We start from the raw sequence: 22,677 nt of genomic DNA, 5'->3' as shown, positions 1-22,677 counted from the left end.
GCAGGGAGAAGCCCAGGCCTTGGCCATTGCAGCTTGGACCAGAGGGTGGGGGGAGTAAATCTGAGGTCCACATCAGCTGCCTCCCGGGGCCTGTGGAGGAATGTGCCCTGGAGGAAGACCGGGGCACCCCAGGGTCATTCTTGCTTATTTCCTCCAGGTCTGGAGGGTCTCTCTGGAACAGAGAAGAGCAGGCGTCTGAGCCTCTGAGCACCTGCCCATCTCCGGGGTCTCGTGTGAATTGGGAGGTCTGGGGCCTGGAGACTTCCTCTCCCTCAAGTCTCTAGTAGCATGACACCTGCAGGCCTGTGGGACACATCTGGGCCCTGAGGGCACCCTACGGGGCTGGAGGTCATCCTGAAGTCCCCTCCAATGGGAGTTTCCGTTTGCATCCAACACACTGTGGCCACTTTGCTCCAGTTCCTGCTGACCGTTGGTGGCAGGGGGCTCTGACCCCCCACTCCCTGCGGATTGGAGACCGTGGAGGTGACCATGGAGAAAGGGGCAGGGTGTGAGCCCCATGACCGGACAGGAGCTGGTCTTGGCCTCTGCCCCTCCAAGGCATGGGGCTAGAACTCTGGGTGGGAGGGACTGTGGGGCTGCTTTTGAATTTCTGCCCCTTGGCCACTTCCCAGCTCTGACCTCAGGAACCTCTGTGCCTCTCTGAGTGTTACTGCCCATTTCTGAAAGAACGTGACCTCACACACAGTCCCCGGGGGCTCGGAGGGAACCAGAGCACAAGTGACCATGGCTCTGGAGCTGGGGTGGCTGTCGGTGGCCCTTCAGTGACTGCAGGAGCTGGAGGCCCCTTTGCTCTTCAACAAACCATTGAACCCAAGAGGCTCTTACAACAGCCTAGTTATAGGATTCCAGCTTTCTGTGACCCCATAACAACTTGTTCTATTAGGAGCTTCCTCTGACACCCACGCACACACCTAAGCGCATATGTGTGCACGCAACACCCAGGACCCATGCATGCACACCTCCCACACGTGTGTGCACAATACATATAACACACACAGTACATGTGTGCACAAGTACACACACAATGCACACACACAGGTGCACACGTGTTTCCATGGTCATCTGTTGTGAGGCTCAACCTCTGTCTTGCTAGACTCCCCAGCTGTTAGCTAGGTCAGCTGCACACAGTCCCCAGTGCTCGCCATCCTTTCTCTTGCTTCTGCTTCTTCCCATGGAGGCTGACCTCTGTCCCATAGAAATGCAAGGAGACCGTCCCGTGTCAAAGCTGAAGGGTCCCAAAGGCCTGCCTTTTCCCACAGGGTAGCTATTAAACAAAGCTCCTCCCCTTACAGGCAGTCTCTGTCCCTTAAATAATAAAGCACTTGCTTTATTATTTTTTTTTCAGGGCTTCAAATTACTCCAAATAAACAGCTAGTACAGAAAAAGTAATGACCAGAACGCTTGGTTTCCACTAAACGATTATATTATGGGAACATTGCGCCTTCTGGAATACGAGGTAAGATGATGGATGGACAGCCGGTGAACAGTATGTTCTGTTCCCAGCTGCAGGTTGGTGGCTTTCATTCTCGTGCTCACTCTTGCACAGGTTAGCAATTAGTGAAGGAGAACTTGAGCTCTCCGGGCTCTCGGGGAGCCTGTCTTATTTGCCCTGGACCAGCATCTGGTGCCAAGAGCAGATTCCAGAGCCTGCGAGGCCTGGCTGACAAGCCCTGGCCTCAGCAAGACCTCACTGCCCTAGCAGAGCTGCAGAGAGCAGGGGCAGCTCTGCAGGGCGGCTGGGCAGGGCCGGAGACCTCTGTAGCTGGTGGTCTGCTCCATCTGGGCCCCTGGGAGCACCTGCTGGAAGGCAGATCTCTGGCACGAGCACCTCCACTCCCCGCGCCTGCCTGGGGCCCACCCAGCAACGGATCCCAGTCCCAGCCTCTCCCTGCTCCTCTTCCATCTGAGAAGCCCACTCAGACACCTGTCGTGGGGTCACTGCAGACATTGACCAGCGGAGGTGTGAAGGGCAGTACAGTGGCCCAGCCCAGGAACGGCTGGCTCCGTCTCCCCACCTGGAATGGGGGCGATGCTGATCTTCTAGGATGCGTGGGACTGGCAGCTGCCCTTCCTCAAAAGGACCCCTGCCCTCTGGGGGTTGTGCTGTGTGGCCGTTAGTCTGACACCCCCAAGAAGGCTCACCCTGGCCTGCCTTTCCTATCTGTGCCTTCTGACCATACGGGGTCTGCTTTTCGGGGGGTTGGGGCTCTGGGAAGCTGCTCTGTGCATGTCCGTGTCTTATCATCCAGGGCACCGAGCATTTCTTCACATGCCTCCCAAAGCTGCCGTGTCATCATCAGCCAGAGGGGGACCAAAATGAGTATTTGCGTCCATATTTGTTTTGTTGAAATGTGAAAAGGCCACTCCTGTGGCCCTGATGGACTCTCCCCACTGGAAGGACAGCTGGCTGTGCAGCGGGCCGGCTGGGCCTGGTGGCCTCACACTGCTCCAGAAGCTCCTGGTGTCCCCGGGCCTCACACCCTTCGCTCCTCGGTGAGCAAAGCACTTCTCATTGGAAGTGCTTCTGATGGGGTGCGCCTCACTGTGACCCCAGAGCGTGCCACGCCCCTCGGCCCTCCTGGGAACGCAAGGCCGCAGAGGCGCCCCAGTGTCCTGCTGATGGAGGACTCCAGCATCCCCGGGGAGATGCCTGGGGCACCTGCCCTTCAGAGCTGGGCCAGGAATTGTTTATAAGACCTAGTAAATCCTGTGAGTCGTGTGCTGCAAGAGGACGGCTCAGATGTCGTTGGGAGGCAAGAAGCCAGCCGAGAGGGGGGGATGAGAGCCGAGCCAGCCTCACTGGGTGACTCGGGGCCGCCGGCCTGTGGCCTGGGGCTGGGCGGCCTCGGGGTGCTGCAGGTGTAGCTCTCCGCGGGCAGGACCTCCTGCACTGGTTTATTTTCATCTTTGTGTCGAGTTCCCCTTTGTTACTCTGGCCTCCCTGAGACACAGTGTGCGGTGCTCCCTGCTTTCGCTCTTGGCACTTACGATGCACACCTGCCCGCATTTCCCATCCTTCTGGCAGGGGGCCGGGCACCAAGCGAAGGGTGACAGGCTGTGGCAGGACCTGTGGGCCGAGCTGAGGAAACGAGGGACGAGCCCACCGCCATCAGGGACTCCGTGGGGACTCCACAGTGACTCGCCCCAGGCCCGGCCGCTGTGCCTGGTCTGGGGGTGCATGCACACCATCCACGCGCTGCAGGCCACGGGGCAGGGAAGGCCTGGGAGCACCCCTCCCCCGGCGACCAGGGAAGTGGCTGCCCACGTAAGAGGCACTGGGCGCCCCATGGGCCAGCTGGTCGGCGGCCAGGCGGCACTGAGCACCCTTTGTTTCTTGCTGCAATGACTTCCCTCTTTGGGTCAATTATGCAGCCTAATAGCTGTTATTACGTCTGAACAAAGTGTGCCGCAGCAGCCTGTGGCGGTCCCAAGGGCAGCTCACCCTTGTCCCAGCGTCCTGCCACACTCCAAGACCGGGCACCGGCTGCTACTTGGCTGGCCCTCCACGGGCCACCTCCCCCAGGATAGCCGGTACAGACTTTAGGGGGAGCCCAAGGAGGGCTGTGGAAGAGGGGACGGCGTGGACAGGCGCCCCGTGGACCTCAGCCTGTTTCCTGGAGGTTCTGGTCTGGATGCATCTGCAGGCCAGCCATGTGCTTTTAGAGTTGCCAGATTAAAGTCTCGGCAAGGTGAGCTGGCGTTTTGCTTAGCCTCTCATGGAACGTTCTAGAAGGAATGGAAGAGGCCCCACTGGTCTCGCTGCAGCTTCCGTTGGCATTTGTTTTCTCTCAAGGATGACTCAGACTTCTTTCCTGGGAATCCCTCTGCCAGATGCAGAGGTGGTACCGTCCCTGTGCACACGAGCCAGGAGCTCCCCTTCCAGGTCAGGGACTGGGCTGGGCAGTGTGGAGCTCTGAGGTCGGTCAGCCCAGCTCCTGCCCTCGGGGAGTCAAGGGTCTGACTTGTCCACCAGTAGCTCTGGTCCAGGGTGGAGGGCCTGGCCTCGGGGTCGCCAGTCATAGCAGAGGGATGTGGATGCTGTGGTCAGTGGTCGCCTCCACCAGGCCTCCGGGTGAGCGGTGATGCACCTGTTGCAATGGACGGGGACATAGTTCCTTCATCATCACAACCTTGGTCATTGCTGCCAAGAAGGCCAAGTGGCCATGACAGCAGCCAGGGCTGCCGATAGGGAAGCCCGTGGTTCCCTAGGTGTGGAAGCTGGGGTGAGGAGGACAGTGAGGTGGGGCCCTCCACCCTTGGTCCCGGGGTTGACTGGGGAGCTCTAAGCACCAGGGATTCTATGTGGGTCTCTGCCTTCTTTGTGTGTTTCCCAGTTTTTGCAACAGGGCATCCACCATTGGGTGATAAATTGACTTTTTATAGGGTTGTTGATGATGATTGTGGTTTCAGCTTAAAGCAAAACGTTAGCTTTTCCGTCCAATCCCCTCTCTTATTGCTGGGGTTCTATCCCCCGATAGGCAGAGCAAGGCTTTCTGCTGGCAAGTACCTGTGAAGCGTGCACTGTGGCCCTCGTTGGGCGCCAGGACCCGAGCTCAGTTCAGAGCGAGGGGGAGGGGAGGCCCTAGACCAAGGCAGAAGTGGGTCCTGGGTGGGGACTGCAGAGGGGTGAAGGGCCCTGGGAGGAGGTGTAGACACTACCCCTTCCAGGAAGCAGTGTGGACAGGCCAGTCGCATCAGGGGTGTTCTGGAAAGTTCCTGAGGGCTGGCAGCATGAAGCAGGGCTGAGAGCTGCCGGAGGCCCCCCGGAACTCTGCCCTGCTGGATCCCTGGGATCTGCTGGCTTGCAGACGCAGGCTCTCATGGGGCAGGTGGGCCTGGGGCCTGAGCCTGCCTCTCCAGCCCGTGCCGCGGAGCAGAGAGCAAGCCTGGCATGGTCCCTATGGGTTCCCAGCCCTCTAGATGCATGTCTGTTTCCTCTAAAGCTCACTTTGGCATTCCTGATGGACCTTCCTTATCCATGGGCTAGTCAAGGGGGCCCCAAACTAGCCAATGTGAATGAGGCAGCGGGGTGCCTGCAGGTGGGGATTCCTCTGGGCTGCTTGTGTTCCAAGTGCCCTGGGCCACCTCCTGGCATGCCAAGGGACCTATGGAGTCACCAGGGTCCTCAGTTGCTGTGATGCTCTGCCCCTGCCACCCTGTGCTTCGTATGGCCAAGCCGGGGCTGTGGTCTCCCTGTGAGCGGCCCTGCTTTGCTGATGGCTACACAGAGCTGTGCCCTCCTCTGGGGCCGAGCGGTCGGCAGAGGTGCATCCCTTGGTGGTAGAGGCAGGACCCAATCCTGGGGCAGTGTTCCCAGCCATACCTGTGCTTGGCCTTGTGCCCGTCTGTCTGGCAATGATGGAGTTGCTGGGCCAGACCTGGAAGTCCCCTCCACTCCATCAAGTGGCCTCCAGCCTGGAGCAGTGTGTCCCTAGCAGTGTGTCTGCTCATAGGCCCTCTGCCCCTGAAGCATCTACATGGCTCCTAGAAGGGCAGGGCCATCCCAGCTCCCCCGTCCTTGGCAGATGCCGGGTCCCCCAGGGGACATTTGGCAAGTGTCGGCTGAAAGCCCCACTCTGTCCCTGGCCTCAGAGCACTGAGTCCACGTCCCGTAGCTTAAGGGGACCCGAGACAGGAGCCAGGGACCCCGGAGGCCCCACTTGCCCAAGGTCACCTCATTCTGCACCCCTTACACCCTCCATTTGCTGCATTTCCTCAAGGCTCTGTCTCCGCAGGGATTCCTGGGGAGGGGCGGGCAGGGCTGGGGGCTCACAGTCCACTCAGGACTCTGGGGAAGGCTGATCGAGGCTGCCGCTGCCAGAGGCAATGTTCCAGGGAGTTCACGTTCCTTCCAGAAGTCAGGGAACGCTCCGTGCTCACACGTGTGTGGAAATGCCCGTGGGGACAGGCCATGACCCAGGACCCAACAGAAGCGCTCTGAGAGGTGGGGAGTGCGTCCTTGTGACACAGCTCCGGGTTGGGGTCTGAGGAGCCGGCATGATGTCAGACTGACAGGGGGACAGAGAGAACTGTGTGTGACAAGGTCAAGTTCCAATCTCAGGATCCTGAAAGGGAAACTGCTCTCCTTCCATCGCCTCATGGAGTGGACAGGAAGTCCCATGGGCACCCAGACACTGTTGGACCTGGACTTTGGGGACATTGGGGGTAGTGGGGAGTGGCCGGGCATTGCTGTGATGCGATCCCCCCCCCCCATCGTGTTTTGCACGTCTACTATGTGCCAGGTGCTGTGCTAGTGGTCACAAACGTGTTGGGTGTGGGTCCCGCCCTTGGACTAACCAAATCGCATCCCAGTCAGGTAGGTGGTCACAGAAGTCAGCAGTAACTACAGTGTGAGGAGTCACTGAGTGCAGGAACCCATGTGCTGACAGCTGTAGGGATCTAGGTGATGTGTGCATATGGACTTAGCCCAGACAGAAGGAACAGCATGTGCAAAGGCCCTGTGATCAGTGGGGTGGAAAGTGGGGTGGGGGTCTCTGTGGTCCCTTTTGGCTGAGAAGGGGGTGGAAGTGACATTACATGAGCACCTTCAGGTCCAGCCACTGGGTGGGGGGGTGGGAATCCTTGAGTTCTGGGCCAGCGACCCAGGAGAAATGAGTCAGGTGTTCCAGGAGAGCTGCAGGTGCACTCAGGCCACTATCTCTGGGCTGTGCCTGTGCACTGGGAGCGGGGAGGAGCCAGCTCTGCTGCAGGCCCTGCCCCCTCAGGCCTCACAGGCCCTCAGGTCCCACCCCTCAGCCCCTGCCCCAGGCCCCTCCCGTCAGGACCCATCCCCAGGACCCACCCACCCCCAGGCTGCTGGAGGAGGCCTGTGGCCAGGTACCTGTCCCCTACTGCCATAGCTTCCCAGCCCTGCAGCCTCAGGGTCGCCTCTCTTCCTGCGCTGGCCTGGAGCACTTCTTGATCTGCCCTGAGCAACTGGGCCAGGGGGTGTGCGTCCTAGAGTTGTAAGTTGTGGCAGAGGTTTGTGGCCTATGGGGTGGTGTGGGGTTCTGAGGGGAATGGGATATGGGTCCAGGGGAGTGTGGGGTTCTGGAGATGTAGGTTCTGGGGGGTTTAGGCTCTAGAGGGTCAGGCCTGGTGGTGTGAGTCCTGCAGGTACAGGTCCTGGGGGGTGTAGGGCCTGAAGGGCTGTGGGGTCCTGGGGGTGTGGGTCCAGAATATGAATTTGGGGGGCTGTGATCCTGTGGCTGGGCACCAGGACTCTGATATTAGGGAATACTCGAGGTCTCTCAGTCACCCTGCTCACCAGCAGGTGAATTCACTAACCTTGCTCTCTCATGTCTGTGATCGAGATGTGTCAGGTTGTTCTAGGATCGGCATAGCCGAGCCGGTGGTGTCTCTCACACAGATCTGGCTGGAGTGAGCTGCGTCCATATGGACGTCTGTTCTGCTCCTCTTCTCCTGCCCCCTTCCTCCCCATCTAGGCTGTCCTGGGGTCCCCGGGGCCAGGTGCGGGACCCCGATGCCCATGTGTCAAGCTACTTGGGCCAGCGCATGGACTCCCACAGATGCCCAGAAAGATCTCCAAGACCATCCCTCGGAGCAGAATGTTCCCAGGCATAGCTTGTCCCTTTCAGGCCATTTCTTTCTGGAAAACACGGAAATGTGCCAGAAATAAGAGAGGCATCCCTGAGAATCTTTAGACCCAGATGGACGCATTCCCAGAGCACGATTCCCACTGCTGATAATTAGGACTAGGGACGAGGAGAACCCAACACCCACCGTGGGCGCCCCAACAGAGTCTGCTTCCAGAATCAGGGCGGTGCAGGCCGGGTGTGGGGCCAGCTGGCTTCCCCACTGTTGACTGTTTTTCCATTCCCAAGCAACACCCCCCCACACCCCCTCCACAGCCTCTGCTGCGCTTCTGAGGCTGTAGCTCCACCTCTGTCTGCCTCCCTCCGGCTCCCGATTCTGCAGAAACCACGGACCGACCGTCTAGGAAATATAGACGTCTCCTTCCAGAAGGACATCCTTTATAGTCTGAATTCTAAAGACGATCGCCCCCCATCTGGCAGGAGCCCAGTGCCCGTCAGGGGCGGCTAGTACTGAATCTCATCGTTGAACCCCTCCTTTCTTTGTTGCAGGAGCACAACTCTTCAAAGCCAGCACGGAGACGACAGGAATTCTTTCCACGTTGGCGAAGGAGAACACGCCCTCTCGCACGTGTGCTCTCCTCTGTTGGTGGCATCCACACTGGGGCTGCCAGGACAAGCGTGTGACATCAGGAAGAGCTTCCGGTCCCACCCACAGTCTCGGGGAGGGACGAGGGGCTGGCGTTGGATCAGTCGCCAATGGCCCGTGATTTATCAACGTGCCCAGGGAATGAAGCCTCCATAAAACCCCCAAAGGACGGGGTTCAGAGAGCTCTGGGTTGGTGAACCACAATGTGTCCACATGCCACCATGCCAAGGGGACCTTGCCCTGTGTATCTCTTCATCTGGCTGTTGATTCGTATTCTTTAACGTCCTCTATAATACACCAGTAATCCAGCAGGTAGACACTGAGCTCTGTGAGCCGAGCGAGCGAGTGAATGGAACCCCCGGAGCGGGTGGGGGAGCTGTGATCTGCAGCCCGTGGGCCAGGAGCAGGGGTGAGTCCCTGCACCTGCAGCTGGAGGGTGAAGGGAAGGGGGTGGGCGCAGCCTGTGGGGCGCAGCCTCTACTCTCTGGGGACTGTCTCTGTCTTCCAGTGGACGGTGTCAGAACTGAGCTCAAGTGTAGGACGCTGGTCAGCATCTGCTGGGAATCGGAGAAGCACTTGGTGTAGGACGAGCCACGGAGAGGGTTCCAGGTGGACGGACAGACTCCACGGTCGGGCTGGGCAGCGGCTGGAATCACTGGCGTGAGGACGGCGTGAAGTGGTGTCTTGGTGACTCCCTTTCTAGTGCGGGGCAGTTTCGAGGCCGTGGATGCTTGTTTCGCTGATCTGTGTATTCAGCGTGTGCACCGGGCCTCCTGGGGCGCCCAGGAGAAGCTCTAACTCGCTGGTTCCTGACTCCAGTCTACAGAGGTGGCTGCTTGGTGGCAGCATCCTGGCACCATCAGGAAAAGGTCTCTGAGGTCCTGGCAAATGCCGGCTGTTCTGAAGATGCTGCTCTGGGTCAGTCTGGCGGACGGGGAGCCTCTCCCAGCGCACGGGATCCCTGGGACAGTGCTGCTGTGGTCCACTAGGACCCGGCTGCTCTCCTGACTTAGCCTGAGAGGACCAACCGCCCAGGCCCTGCATTGGCAGGGAGGAGGAGCGTGTGCCGCCGCCCCCCCCCCCCCCCCCCCCCCCCCCGCCACGTTCTCAGGCCTCCCAGTGAGCGTCCTGTTCGGCAGCTCCGAGTGTCTCCTGGGTGGGTCTCCGGGATCTGGGGAATGAGCCACGGGCGCCAGGTCATGGGGAAGAGGAGTGAGTGGCTCCTTCTGGATGCTGATGGTGCTGCTGGGTCACCAGGTGATGCCAGGCCAGGTGTGGGCAGTGTCAGCACCCTTGCCACGGGTGTGATGGGCCACAGACGTGATGGGTCGCGGGCAGGGTCCCTTGGAGCCCCCTCCCCCCCTGCATATCTATAGATGTTAACAGCTTTGTAGGCGTGGGGAACGTTCACCCCAATTGGATGAGAAAGAATTGCAAAAATCACGGCCCTGGGGGAGGGTCTCCCTGGCAGGGCTGGACCCCCTCTATGTGCTCCTGACCTTTTCAGGGAGGTTCTGCTAAGACCCTGTAGGTGTGACTGAGCTAGAGGAATGAGAGTCGTTTCCTCTGAGCTGTCATGGGCCACCCTTCATCCGTGAGCACACACCCAGCAGGCACAGCCAGCAGCCCCGGGTCTTGCCCTGGCCAGCCCCCTGGTCCACGCCCCCTCCCCCCCAGAGTCAGGGGGGCACAGTCCATGCACTAGAATCTTGCAGTGCAGGAGAGGGGCAGCTGGGGTGAGGGCAGCAGATGTCCTGGGGAAGCCTGACCCCCCTGGATGTGTCCCCAGCACGCCTTCCTCCTGCCCTCCGAAGGCACCGAAGTGTCTGGGAATGCATCTGGCTGGTTCTCCGACTTGAGGCCTCAGACACCCCAGTCTCGGTCCTCGGGGGTGTGAGCCCTGGCTTGTAACGGGACAGCACGACAGCAGCGGCAGGACGAGCCCAAGCTTGGGAAGGGGCGCAGAGTTTCAGAGGCCCCCGCTTGCTGGGGGCCGGGGTGGCAGAGCAAGGCTGCTCTGGTTTGCTGACATCCACGGCTGCATGTACTTATTAGTAGCTCGTAGAAAGAGAAATCTTTCTGTTTTACAAGAAAATGGGATGTTTTCTGCTAGAGCCTTTCGGGACTGGCAAGAAGAATGCTGGCGAACGTTGAGAGAGTTTAGTCCATGTGGATTCCACGCGGTGTTTGATTAAAGGCAGCTTTTGTAAACTTCTGTCTCCAGAAGGGCCGGGGCCTGGCTGGCGGGGCTCTGGCTCTTATCAGAGATCAATAGTGGGAATGCCTGGGGACACCTGGCTTGGAGGGCAGCACACAGCTGTACCCCTAGGTCTCATCCTGGGGATGCCCTGCTCTGGGGAGGGGTTTCCGGAGTGCTTGAGGGAGCAACACCCACCTGTAGGAGGGCGTGGGGGGCTGCAGGGCTGGCCCAAGGTGGGGTGGAGACGACGCAGGCCCACTTGGGCTGACCATGCTGGGCACAAGAGGCAGGCCGGCTGAGGGGACAGGGTGGCTCGCTTCAGGGCTGGGTGCGGAGCACGGTGAAGCCCACCATGAGGTGGGATCCCTGGCCTGCACCTCCCGGGCACCCATCTGCAGCCCTGTTGACCCCCTGGGGCCCGTGACAGTATTTAGGCCTGGTGACAGCAGATTGCATTCCATGGCAGCTGGGTGCTGGAGGGTCTCCCGGCCCCCTGGGGCCCATGACAGTGTCTAGGCCTGGTGACAGCAGCCTGCACTCCACAGCAGCTGGGTGCTGGAGGGTCTCCTGGCGCCCTGGGTCCCGTGACAGTGTCTAGGCCTGGTGACAGCAGCCTGCACTCCACGGCAGCTGGGTGCTGGAGGGTGTCCCAGCCCCTTCCTGGAGCCCTGCACTGTGGTGTCTCTGCGCCCCCAGAGCTCCCAATGGGACGAGCTCCACTGCCTGTGTGTGGTTTGCTGGGCAACTCGCTCCTCACTGGCTCTCATCCTCCCTGCCACCCCGTCCCTCCCTGCCACCCCATCACTCCCTGCCACCCTGTCCCCTGCCCGCAGGTGACCTGCATTGGGTGCCCTCTCCAGGGCACTTCTAGAGGACCTGCAGAGAGGTGCCCTGAGGACCACGACCGGTGTTTCCAGGCCTGAACAAAGCCCACCCGGTGAGGAGGCGTGTCCAGACGCCCAGTCCAGCCCAGCAGAGTGTGGCCCCTGTAGACCTCACCCATCAGTGTGGAGGCCCCCCAGATAGCCTGAGCATCTCCAGGCAGATCTCATGGGAGCCCCCGCCCGACCAGGTGAGGGGGTCTTGGAGGGTCTCCTTCTCTGCAGCAGCCGCCTCACGGGCATGGCTGGAGGAGGGACCCTTTGGGGTGACACACGGCCACCCCTGTCTCATCTGCGGGAGTCTTTGTCCTCGGGCTGGGGTGGAGTCCCTGCCAGCTGGAGGGTGTGGGAGGCCAGGGGGCTCTTTGGACAATCAGCTCCAGGGTTGCTTGGGTTGAACTGTGTCCCCTTGCCCGCAGAAAGATCGAGGACATTGAGGCCATAGCTTCTGATGCTTGTGACTGTAACCTTGGAAATAGAGTCTTCGCAGAGGTGATCAGGATAAGGCGAGGGCATCAGGGGGGCTGTGTCCAATATGACCTGAGTCCTTGTCAGAAAAGATGCCAAGAGGACAGCTTCTGGGGAGAGAGGCGGAGGTGGGGGCTGTGCATCCAGAAGCCAGGGAGGGCCAGGGAGAAGCCGGAGACACAAGGAGGGATCCCACCCCGAATCCTGCAGGGAGTGAGGTGCTGCCGATGCCTTGATCCCTGGCGTGTGGCCTCCAGGACCAGGAGACAGCAAACGTCTGTTGTTCAGTCCTGTTTTGTGGTGCTTTGTTACGGCTGTCCCCAAACTGAGACTCGGTGCTAGGCTGTGCCTTCATGCCGGGGCTGGGGGTCCACGGGTGTCACAGCCACCGCGTCAGTGACTCTCTTCCGACCTCAGAGGTCCCGGATATAGGTCGACACACCTGCTGAGCTTCAGTGAACCCAGCGTGGCCATGTGCATCCCTCACCACCCAGCCTGTGGAGCGTCATCATACCCATCTTGCAGAGGGGGGAGCTGAGGCCCAGGGAGGACTCAGTCCTGGGTTCAGAGCACTGCCCGCCCGGTGGGAGGCGGGCAAGTAGCCACGAGACTCCAGGTTTTTTGCTGGCATTTCATGGCCACTGGACAGGCTTCCAAACTGGAAACCCAGAGGGGCACAAGGTGTCGGGCTAACAAGGGAGCGTCTCACGGTGGAGGAGTGACCACATCCAGAGTAATGGCTGTCTCTTTGGCTTCGTGTCTGGAGTCAGCTGGGTCACCCTGACCGGGTGGCCTGTGCCCTGGGATTCCATCGGCTCGCCTGTAAAACGGGTATGATGAGGAGCAGCCCCAGCAAGTAACTGATGAAGGACTGGGGTGGCCTCGTGAGCCTGGTTTTCCCGGAAGGCCCAGCATCTGCACCTGTGCTTTCTGTTTGCCACACTCATGGGCAGGGCGACTGTGAGTGCTGCCAGCTGTGCTTGGTGGCCCCTCTATACACTGAGCCCCCCGAGGTGACAGCCGGTGGTGGTCGGAACCTCGAGGCTTCAGGGGAGCTGGGGCCCACAGGACCTCAAGTGTCAGCCCCTCCTGCCCACCCAGCCTGCGGGGGTGGGGGTGGCACCCCCTACCTCCTATTCCTGTGCTGAGCTCACACTTGGTGACAGGTGTGTCAGGAGGAGGAGGTGCCCATGGGACCCTGATCGCCTGGGGACTCTAGTAAATGCTGTTTCATGAAGGCAGGGGTGAGCACGGGTGGATGTGGAGGTGCCAACGACCCTCCTGCCTCCCGTCCTCACGGCCAAGTCCCCCTGGGCAGAGAGACCTGCTGACTCCTCCTGCTTTTCTGCCCTCCTCGTTTGCGCTGTGGATGTGGTGACAGCTAAATGCTACCATGTCCAGGTTTTGGGATCCTGCTCTCTGCTCGTCAAGGTAAGGGCGCATGGCGATGGTATTCCACATTTCCAGGAAGAAAAAGTGGGTCAAATCATGAGGTAAAATGTACCAGCAGCAAAATGATGACTCTATTTTCATCTATCTAATCTATCATCTATGTATCAATCACCTATCTCTATCAATAATCTATCATCTATCTTTATCAATCTTTTATCTCTCATCTCTATCAATTATCTTGTATCTATCTATATCTATCCATCTATCTATCCTATCATCTATATATCAATCACCTATCTCTATCAATTATCTATCATCTATCAATCAACTATCATCTCTATCAATTATCTATCATGTATCTATCTCTATTATCTATCATCTATCTATCTATCTATCTATCTATCTATCTATCTATCTATCTCTCTATCAGTCATCTATCACCTCTCTCTCTCTCTCTCTCTCTCTCTCTCTCTCATTTATCCGTTGCTTGTCTCTATATCTACGGAAAAAATGTGCAACTGTTTGGCCAGCCCACGTGGAGCAAAGACAGAGCCTAAAGCTGAGCAGAACGTTTGATGGGCTTCGAACTCAGGAGCAAAGTGTCCTTGGAACACATGCTTACGTGTGGTGGAGTGTTCTTGGGCACGTTTTGGGAATCATTGTCACCGCTGCTGCCTGGCAGGCCCCACGGTGGAAGCCAGGCCACTGGCTTGTCAGCCACTTCCCCAGGGAGCAGCAAGCGTTCCAGCACCGTGTTTACTCTGGAAGCCGTAAAGGAGCCAGATCCTGCCTCCATCTGCCCCGGGGCCAGGCCCTCTGCCGTCCCGTCTGTCCCCTGGTCTGTCCCGAGGGGAGGCGTCGGTCCGTTCGCACCAGCTCCCTCGTCCGTCCCCTGCCCAGAGGGGACCGCTTCCTTCCCTACTGGCTATGGGGGAAGGCGGTGATGGGCTCACGTGCTGTGGAGGCCGAGAAGGCCCCCGGCGGCCAGCTGTGAGCAGGAGACGTGGGAGAGCCAGTGCTGTCGTCCAGTGTGAGGCCGAAGGACTGAGAAGCGGCAGCTGCCCTGTCTGGGGGCTGGAGAGGCTGGAGTCCCAGCTCTCGACGAGAGTGCAAATTTGCCCTTCTCTTGCCGCTGACTGGGGGCTGCCCATCCCCACTGGTGAGGGTGGGGCTCTTCATTCAGTTTCTGAATTATTTCAGTTTTTGACACAAAGTGAACCATCATCAGGAAACCCTGAGCGGGGCCCTGTCAGGTCAGCCACGCGTGGAGAAGCACGGCTCCACTGGGAGCGCCTTCCTGCAGCCTTCTGCCCCCAGCACGCTTCCGCGCTGACTCCAGGGGCTTTCGGGCTGCCATCACGCCGGCCATTGCCTCCCCACACGCCACCCTTGGAAGTCATGCTCTCCCGCTTTGTTCTCTCGATGTAGGACTCTCCTTCCCAGGGAGCCTGCTTTCCAAGCAGCCCTGGTGCCAGCAGCTGCAGGCTTTTTTTAGGGATGAGCTGACGTCTTACCGAGTGTTCTCAGTTGGCCTGGCCCCCCACTGCAGGTCACCCGGAGGAAGCCATGTGATGGGAAACAGAAAACAGAGCGGCTCCTCAGCCCCGAGCTCCTGACATTCCCTCCGGCTGCCTGGGCCTCCCTCAAGCTCCATTCCAGGAGCAGCTGTGGGCTGGGGTCCACCTGTTCTTCCTCCTCTGAGACTTACCTGTGGTCCTCCCTCTTGACCCATCCTGGCTCCTGCTCCCAGGGACCCCTGCTCTTTGAGGCCCCCCTGCCCCCTGAGGCCCCTCCTGCTCCCCCAGTCTCCTCCTGCCCTCTGAGATCCCCCTCCCCCACCCCCGTCCCCTCCTGCCTGGCCATCCCCACCCCGGGGGGTGTGGGGGAGCAGAGAGGCATCTGCCCACCTTCCCACTCATGGCACGAACCCCGCTGCGCGGCCGCTGCCCGCTGCCTTCCCTGGCCCTACACCCGGCGGCCCCATCCTAGCATTTCCTAGCATCCTAGCCCAGTGGAGTGGGAGCTGGAGAGAGAGAGCTTGGGCTGAGGGCGGTCACCCCGCGGTCTTCGCAGACCTCAGAGAGGCTGCACGGAATCCTTGTGGCCTGGAGCACGTCCCCGCCGGGGCAGGGCCAGGGGTCTCTGGCCACCGCGTTCCCGGAGTCCTGAGTCCACTGTTCACCACCCCTGGAGGCCTGTGGTCAGAGACCTACTTGCAGCAAGATTTCTCCCTCTTGACTCCAGGTGGGCCCAGCAAGGGCAGGGCCTGAGGTGCGAGAGCGCAGAGGTCAGGAGCCCGTGTCCCTAGGCAGGAAGGCCTGGGGCCCCAGTGCCGGTTGCTCAGACGTTGAAAACAGACTTCCCTTCAACCTGCCACCATCTTGCAGCCTCGGCAGGAAAGCCTCCAAAGCCAAGCATCTGCGTCCCTTTTAAGACACCCAGCGTTCTGCTGCAGGCCCAGGGAGGGAGGGTGTGGGCTGGGTCCTGGAAGAGGAGGGGTCGGGAGCAGCCCCTCCCTCGGGTGGAGAGCTTAGTAGCAGGATGCCCTGTCCCCATCCCTCCCTGTCCTGGCTGTGGGAGCCCAGCTGGGTGATGTCACTGCCCCCAGTGAAGCTCTGGGAGCAGGATTTGCACATGAGGCCAGGGCAGATTGCATTTTCCAAAGAAATCACACCAGCATCCATCTGCACCCCACACTCTTGTCTTGCAGTGTGACTGGTGTTCTTCCCCGAGAGGCAGGGGTCCCTGCTTGCCACCCCCTTGCCACCCCTAGCTGCCTGTCATGGGACCCCGAGCCAGAGACGCTCTCCTGCAGCTCCTGTCCCCCAGAAACCAGGACAGACCTCAGCGACGGCTGTTGTTTGCAGCCCGTGTGCTCTGAGGTCTGTTGCTTAGTCGTCGCACGGGAACAGGTGCGCGGCACTCGGGAAGGCAGGCGCACATCCCCAGACCTCAGAGAGCCAGCGGATGGGCCTTCCAAGCTGCGAGAAGCACCTTCCAGAAATGTGTGCCATAGGCCTCGTGTTATGAGTAAAATATCTGCTGCTTCCCCTGACCGTTTGGGTATCGATTTCCACGGGTTAGGGAATCGGCTCTTTGGCCTCCCATAAACCCGAAAGCAGGTGCCACAGCACATCCTTCCTGGGCCGCCTCACCGGTGCTCCGTATTTACAGGCACCTGGGCTCTCGTTGGTGCCTTTATCCAAACAGAAAGCCCTGGAAATAACGAGAAAAGGGCTGGGGATCTGCTTATTTGCCCAGACATCTGGAAAACAATTTTAAATATTTATGTGAGATCTGCAGGCATTACACGTTTGCTGTGGGGAGCTTCCGTGGCTGCGTGGTGCAGTAGAGGAGGAAAAAAAAGACATTCTCTGTAGAGAAAGCAAGCATTTTGTATTCCTGCTTGAAACGTTGGTTGCCCTGTTCTTCTTAAATGTATCTGAAAAAAATAAATTGGACTCGCAAAGGGAAGTTGTCCGGGAAAAGCAAGTTGTTGACAGGGAAGGATGCCTGCGGGCTTGGCCTCTAATGGGAGAGGGTCAGGATCACCTGCTGTGGACGCCGTCGCCTCAGGTCCCGCTGCGAGCAACTGTCAGGGTGGCGTGACCACTGTTGGCTGGTGGGGGCCGGGCAGGCTACGGTGACGGGGACGTGTGTGCTCACCCTTCCTGTCTCCCTCCGGGGACTGACCGGTCCGCTGCAAGTAGGCGCGACCTCCGTCTGCGTCTTGGTGCACCCTCTGCCAGCGGATGCGAGGGCCCGGAAGGTGCCTGCGGGGCGCACCCCCCTCCGCCTGCACTGGCCTGGGGTGCGGAAGCACAGTCCTTCCGGGAAGCCGCTAAGGCCTCTCGCCGGGCGTGTACACCTGGGGACACCTGGGGGACAGGTGCACGCCTAGGTTTTCCCTCCTTCGCGGGGTGTGGCGGGTGGTGTTGGCCGAACCAGTGAGAAGACGCAGGCCCGCCTTTCTCGGGGCAGCGAGTGGCTCTGTTTCCACAGATGCAGGAGCGGGAACAGGCTGGGCGCAGGGCCTGGGAGGGCGCGTGGGCAGCGCCAGGCTCTCGGCGTCGCCCCGGGAGGAAAGGCTCTCTTGGGAGGCCCGCGCCGTGGGACGGTGATCAGGCCCGGCCGTCTGCGGGTCCTGCGGGCTTGCGTTTCCCCAGGCCTGCTCCACGCAGTGGCCTGGCGGGCGGTGTGAGGAAGTGCCGTGTGATCCGAGCCCGTAGGTGACTGTGCTCTGGGAAGTCTGGCTGCCTGCGGCGGTGGACAGAAGCCGAGGCACCCAGGAGAGGACAGGGGTCCAAACGGGCTTGTGCAGGAGCGTCAGACTTGCCGTCGGCAGGCGGGGACAGATGCGCCGTCGGCTGGTGTGTGCACAGGGGGTTGATTTAGAGTTTTTATTGCACAAACATCACGGCCCAAATGCCTGGGTCTGCAAGGATCGGGCCACAGCACATTACTTTGTGCAGCTGAGCACTGGGGGGGTTGGGCTTTCACGTGGCCCAGAGTTACGGTTCACTTTGGAGCCTCCAACCTGTGGGACGGTTCCTCGGTGCCTCTTCCGAGTGGGGGTGGGGCTCCTGTCCCTCTCCCTCGATTCCAGAGGGACTGGGCCACCCCATGCCGATGCCTCATGTCCTGGGAGTAGCTGGCTTCTGAGTCCTGGCAGCTTTGCCCTGTCTTTTGGGGACACCTGCTCTCAGGTTGTCCCCTCCCAGCCTGGTGACACACTGTGCAGCCCAAGCCTCACGGACACGGCACATGTGAGCATTCCCAGGGTCGCCAGTCCATGACCCCTGGCCCGAGAGGGCTCGGGGCCCCTGCCATCCTGGGGCCCCGGCTAGGATGCAGACACAGGGAGCCTGAATCCTGACCCATGGCACCGGGAGCACAGCCGGGGGTCTGTCCCACAGTAAGGATGTCCAGGACCCAGGCAGGGGCCCAGGGGTCCTGACGGATGTGGGGTCTGGGGCTGAGGTTGCAGACACACTGCCGGCGGGTGTGGGCCCTTCCAGATGTGTCGCCTCTGCCCAGCCGTCAGCTGCTGTCCCTCGCAGCAGTGGGGACAGAGAGGGGAGCCCGGCTGCTGCGGTGAGCAGCTCTCACTCTCGATGGCGCTCGTTGGTCACGGCGTCCTGGGTGAAACCCCGTCCCACTGGGAGGCTGGGTTCTGTCGTCAGGGGCAGGAGGCTCAGGGCGGCTGTTGGATGAGGGAAGCCAGAGTCCACCCGACAGGGATGGGAGCCAGGAGCAACGCGGCGGCCCCCAGACCCAGTGGACAGGGAGTCCTTGTCCCGGGAACCGCCAGACACTGCCATGCCAGCCTGTCACCTGCGCATCCACAGCCGCTCCTTGCTCAGCCCCACTGTGTGGGGAGGTGGCCCCACATGCGCCCATTGCTCGGGACTCACTGTGACTCCTCGCTCGTGATGTGAGCACATGTGGTGGCCGGGAGACGTGGCGGGGCCAGGGCCCCGGGCTGCCTTCCAGGGAAAAGGAGGGCACCCAGGTCAGCAGCCCATGGGAGCTCCCAGCTCTGTCTCTACTCCTTTTTAAAAAATTAAAACTCTACTTATTTATTTATTTATACTTATTTATTTTAAAGATTTTATTCATTTATTCATGAGAGACACAGAGAGAGGCAGAGACACAGGCAGAGGGAGAAGCAGGCTCCCTGTGAGGAGCCGATGTGGGACTCGATCCCGGGACCCCGGGATCACGACCTGAGCCAGAGGCAGATGCTCAACCACTGAGCCACTTAGACATCCCATTATTTATTTATTTATTTTTAGAGCGGTTTTAGGTTCGCAGCAAAATCGAACGAAAGGAACAGAGATTTCCCACGTGCCCCTTCCCCGCCCCACGCAGAGCCTCCTCCACCATCAGCACCCCCACCAGACTGCGGCATTTCCAATAACCCGCAAGCCTGTGTGGACACATGGTCATCGCCCGAAGGCCGTGGCTTCCCCTGGGATTTACTCTGGGTGTCGTGCACGGTTGCCAGGGCTGGTGGGGAGAGGGATGAGCAGGGGGGGTGAACAGGGGATTTTTAGGGCAGTGGGTCTACTCTGTCGTGATGGATGCCCATCATTATGCCCTTGTGCACACTGCCCATCACCCTGCACAGCTTCTCAAGGCCAGGCCTGCAGCTCTGAGATGGGAGGAGGTTCCAGGTAGGGTGTGGAGGTGGGGAGGCCAGGCCTTTCCAGGGAGCCAGGGAAGATGGGACGTTTCTCCCATGGCCTCTCAGTGTGTCCCTACATCGGCTGGGGCTGCCCAGAAGCAGCACCTGCGGTGGGATCTGAGGGCCACAGTGTGTCCAGGGGTGGTGGTCATGGGCCGTGGATCTGTTAGCCTCCGGTTTCCTGCCCACTCCTCCGCTTGGGCTGCAGGCTCCTCTGACTATCCCGTGCAGGCCCCGGGTCTTGGCCCGGCCCATGGCGCCCTCCCTCCCTGGCGCTCAGACCCTTCCCCAGAAGCCTCATCCTTTCTCCATCCTCCTCCTGCCGCTGCCCCCGTGGATGCCCATAGACCTTCCTCAGTAGCGCTGAGAGACCCCGGGTGATGTCTGCCTCTCACAGGCCGTCAGGGCAGGTGTCCTGCCTCCTAACCTTGCTGAGTGTCGGCCTCTGGCCTCCCCAGGCCCGAGGAGGCACCGGACCGACCTCAGCCTGACCTGTCACACCTGCATGCGGTCTGCCTGGCCTGCCCTGCCCCCACCCCTTGAGACCGGAGTCCAATGCCCCTCTCTTTCGGGTGCTCCTTCCCCTCACTGTGGCCCTGGTCTCCGTGCCTTGCGATGCCCATCACTTTCTCTCGTGTTCAAGGACCTCACGTGGGGCGGGCTCTCGATGGGGTTTCTCTGGGAGCGCCGCCTGCAGCGGGATCGGTAGGAAGCTGGCTGCACTGGGAGCGCTGCCCAAGGTGGTGCCGTGTCGCTGCGGCCAGGAGGTCAGGCCGCCCCGCACAGCCCTGCATGTTCAGCTGGAGGAGGCACCCGGGAAACCCTGTGTGCAGCTTCTTTGTAAAAAATAAAAACCAAAAAACAACAACACCACCCATATTTTGTTCTCCAATCCCCAAACTATCATGTGATCCTGAAAACACGTGGGGTTGGGGCAGCCTTGCTGGGAGGGGGCCGCCCGTCTCCCGCGTGGGTGTGACACGTGTGCCTGCTTGGATTACACGCCCCACGGCAGCGCCGTGCCTGGACCCCTGGCATGAGGACAATGGGAAGGCGGCCCCATTCCCCTCGGCAACAGGATTTTATTTCTGGCTCCTGGAGGGTGCGGGGTGACCGCAGGGCTGGCCGGGCCGCCGGAGTGCTCGCCCTGGCCTGGGTGGAGATCCGGGTCAGGGGCCTGTAGGACCAGAGTGAGTGAGGTCACCGTGCACCAGAGTGAGGAAGACCAGCTGCGTTGAGCTTCAAGTGCCAGGCAGCACCACAGCGGAGGAACCACGTGGGCTCTGGGACCTTCCTGTAACGTGTCCGGGGGTCCGTCTGTGAGCCTTGCCCCACAAGGGGTCATCTATAAACCTGGGATGGCAGGGCACCGCCCCGGAGCCGCCTCCTCTCCTGGCCCCTCCTCGGCATGGGCACGCTGCGGTTACAAGCTGTCTCGGGATACAGCCCTGATTCCTCTCGACACTTGCTAACAACACCATTCCAGACCTTTGGTGAACATTCTAGATGGCCTGCATGCCCAGGCCAGTGAGGAGGCATCCTGCGAGCCAACACATGCCCGCTGCCATGCCATTCCTGGAGACACTGGCACCTGAGGTCAGGTGACTTGTCCAGGATCCCTGGCCTGTGTGACTTGTCCAGGATCCCTGAACCTGTGTGACTTGTCTGGAATCCCTGAACCTGTGTGACTTGTCTAGGGATCCCTGGCCTGTGCAACTTTCCCGGGGATCTCTGGCCTGTGTGACTTGTCCAGGATCCCTGGCTGGCAGATGCAGGACAGGATCAGGGCCAGCTCCTCTGTTCTTGTCTATGAGAACTTCTCTAAGGAGAGTCAATTCTTGGTCTCTTCGAATCTATTTTGTCCTTCAGAGACATGTCCCCTTGTTAGGAAAAAACCTCACACTCTCAAGACCACGGCTGAGGCTGCTGAGCTTCATGGTCAGGAATGAAGGTACAGGAATGAAGACAGAGCATCTTGCTGCAGTGGAAAATCGCTTTCCCCTCAGAGCAACCAGTTAAAGCCTCAGAAGGTGTTCCTTAAAATTCCACTGGTTCTGGTTAGATTCCCCTCTTTGCTAATAATACCTCATTGCTCAAGCAAATGTCTGTTGCTTGAGCCTTGCGCGCCTACATTGTGTACGTATAGACCCCAGACTTGTCACTGCAGCAGGCGGCTCTGCTGTCCTGGTGCCACAGGGCCTTGGCTTGTCCCCTCCTCGACCAGGCCTGGTGCCACTGGCAGATGGGGACGAGCTCGGGGAGGCAGTGGGGAGCGTGACAGAGGGTCTGTCCCGAGAGTCTGCTGCTGCTCACCCGTCACCCCACATTTAGAGGTTTAGAGGGACAATCATTTAATTGTATGCCCTGATTTGTGGGTCAGGAATTCAAGCAGAGTTGGGCTTGACTGGTCCCCTGCTCCTCCTGGAACTGACAGAGGTCATTTGGTGACACCCTTTGGTGGGTGGGCTGGCCTGGCGGGCCCGGAACCTCACTGGGGGTGGCTGGCCTCTCCCAGGGTGAGAGGCTTCCAAGGGAGGACGGGGCAGCTGCAAAACTCTGCCATCTGGTCCCAGATTTACCACACGTTCCCTTCTGCTGTGTCCTGGCCAGGAGTGTCCTGGAGGCCCGGACCCCACAGAGAGAAGTCGGTCATCCTTTGCAAAGTCAGGGGTTCAGCAGTAGAGACTTTGGAGCCACCTATCATCCCCATGGAACATGTTCAGCCACCTGGAGTGCGGGGCAGCGGGGGCGCTCGGGGTCCTGTGAACCACCCCCCGCACTTTGTACCTGGAGTCTGGGCTCTGGAGAGTCAGCTTGCTGTGCTTCTCCCGCGTGGCCCTGGGTTGGCTCTCTGCCCTTCCCGGGCCCTGAGAGCCCTGGCTCAGCATCTGCCCAGGCCCTCCCTGCCCCATTGTGGTTCACGGGTACTTTGTTCCTCTCTGTTCCCCACCCCCTCCTTCCCTCCCCTCAGCAGCCATTCCACTGCCCCTGTCATTCCCCCATCTCCCTGGTCACCCCTGTGGTGCAGACTTGCACGCTGCACCCTCCATGCTGACTCTCACTGGCTCCCTTGGGCCATGTCCCCCATGGGTCCCTCTCTCCTTAGCTCTTTGCATTACCCTGTTTCCCCACAGGGGCCTGACCCATAGGGCACTTTGAAAAATGATGAACTTGATCATATTTTCATAATAAAAGAATATGACAATTTTATGATCTGTTAGTAGCAAAACAAAGAATCTAACACATCACTGGAGAGATCTGCCTCTTTGGGGATGCCTCAGAGGTTGGCCGGGACCTCTTAGAGGCAGACCGTGGACACAGGTGGC

General features: G+C 60.0%; 3 long non-coding RNA genes across 4 annotated transcripts; 2 read left to right on the top strand and 1 right to left on the bottom strand.

The window, feature by feature from the left end:
- Positions 1-1,426: 1,426 nt before the first annotated feature.
- Positions 1,427-5,719, bottom strand: LOC119870856. The gene is made up of 2 exons (XR_005354334.1): positions 5,345-5,719; positions 1,427-4,109 (listed from the first exon to the last, which is right to left on the bottom strand). It is a non-coding gene; the product is annotated as an uncharacterized LOC119870856 (long non-coding RNA).
- Positions 5,720-6,834: 1,115 nt separating this feature from the next.
- LOC111097059 lies at positions 6,835-9,315 on the top strand. 2 transcript variants are annotated; one of them, XR_005354336.1, is made up of 3 exons: positions 6,835-6,986; positions 8,127-8,535; positions 8,732-9,315. It is a non-coding gene; the product is annotated as an uncharacterized LOC111097059 (long non-coding RNA). The 2 variants fall into 2 exon arrangements; XR_005354335.1 differs by having other exon boundaries at positions 8,127-8,632.
- Positions 9,316-13,619: 4,304 nt separating this feature from the next.
- On the top strand, positions 13,620-16,638 carry LOC119869760. Its single transcript, XR_005353205.1, has 2 exons — positions 13,620-15,408; positions 15,875-16,638. It is a non-coding gene; the product is annotated as an uncharacterized LOC119869760 (long non-coding RNA).
- The last annotated feature ends 6,039 nt before the right edge of the window (positions 16,639-22,677 follow it).

Source organism: Canis lupus, chromosome 1, assembly GCF_011100685.1.
Source record: "Canis lupus familiaris isolate Mischka breed German Shepherd chromosome 1, alternate assembly UU_Cfam_GSD_1.0, whole genome shotgun sequence".
NCBI classification, from domain to species: domain Eukaryota; kingdom Metazoa; phylum Chordata; class Mammalia; order Carnivora; family Canidae; genus Canis; species Canis lupus.
Note: the sequence above shows the minus strand (reverse complement) of the source record. Positions and strands in the feature narration are given on the sequence as shown.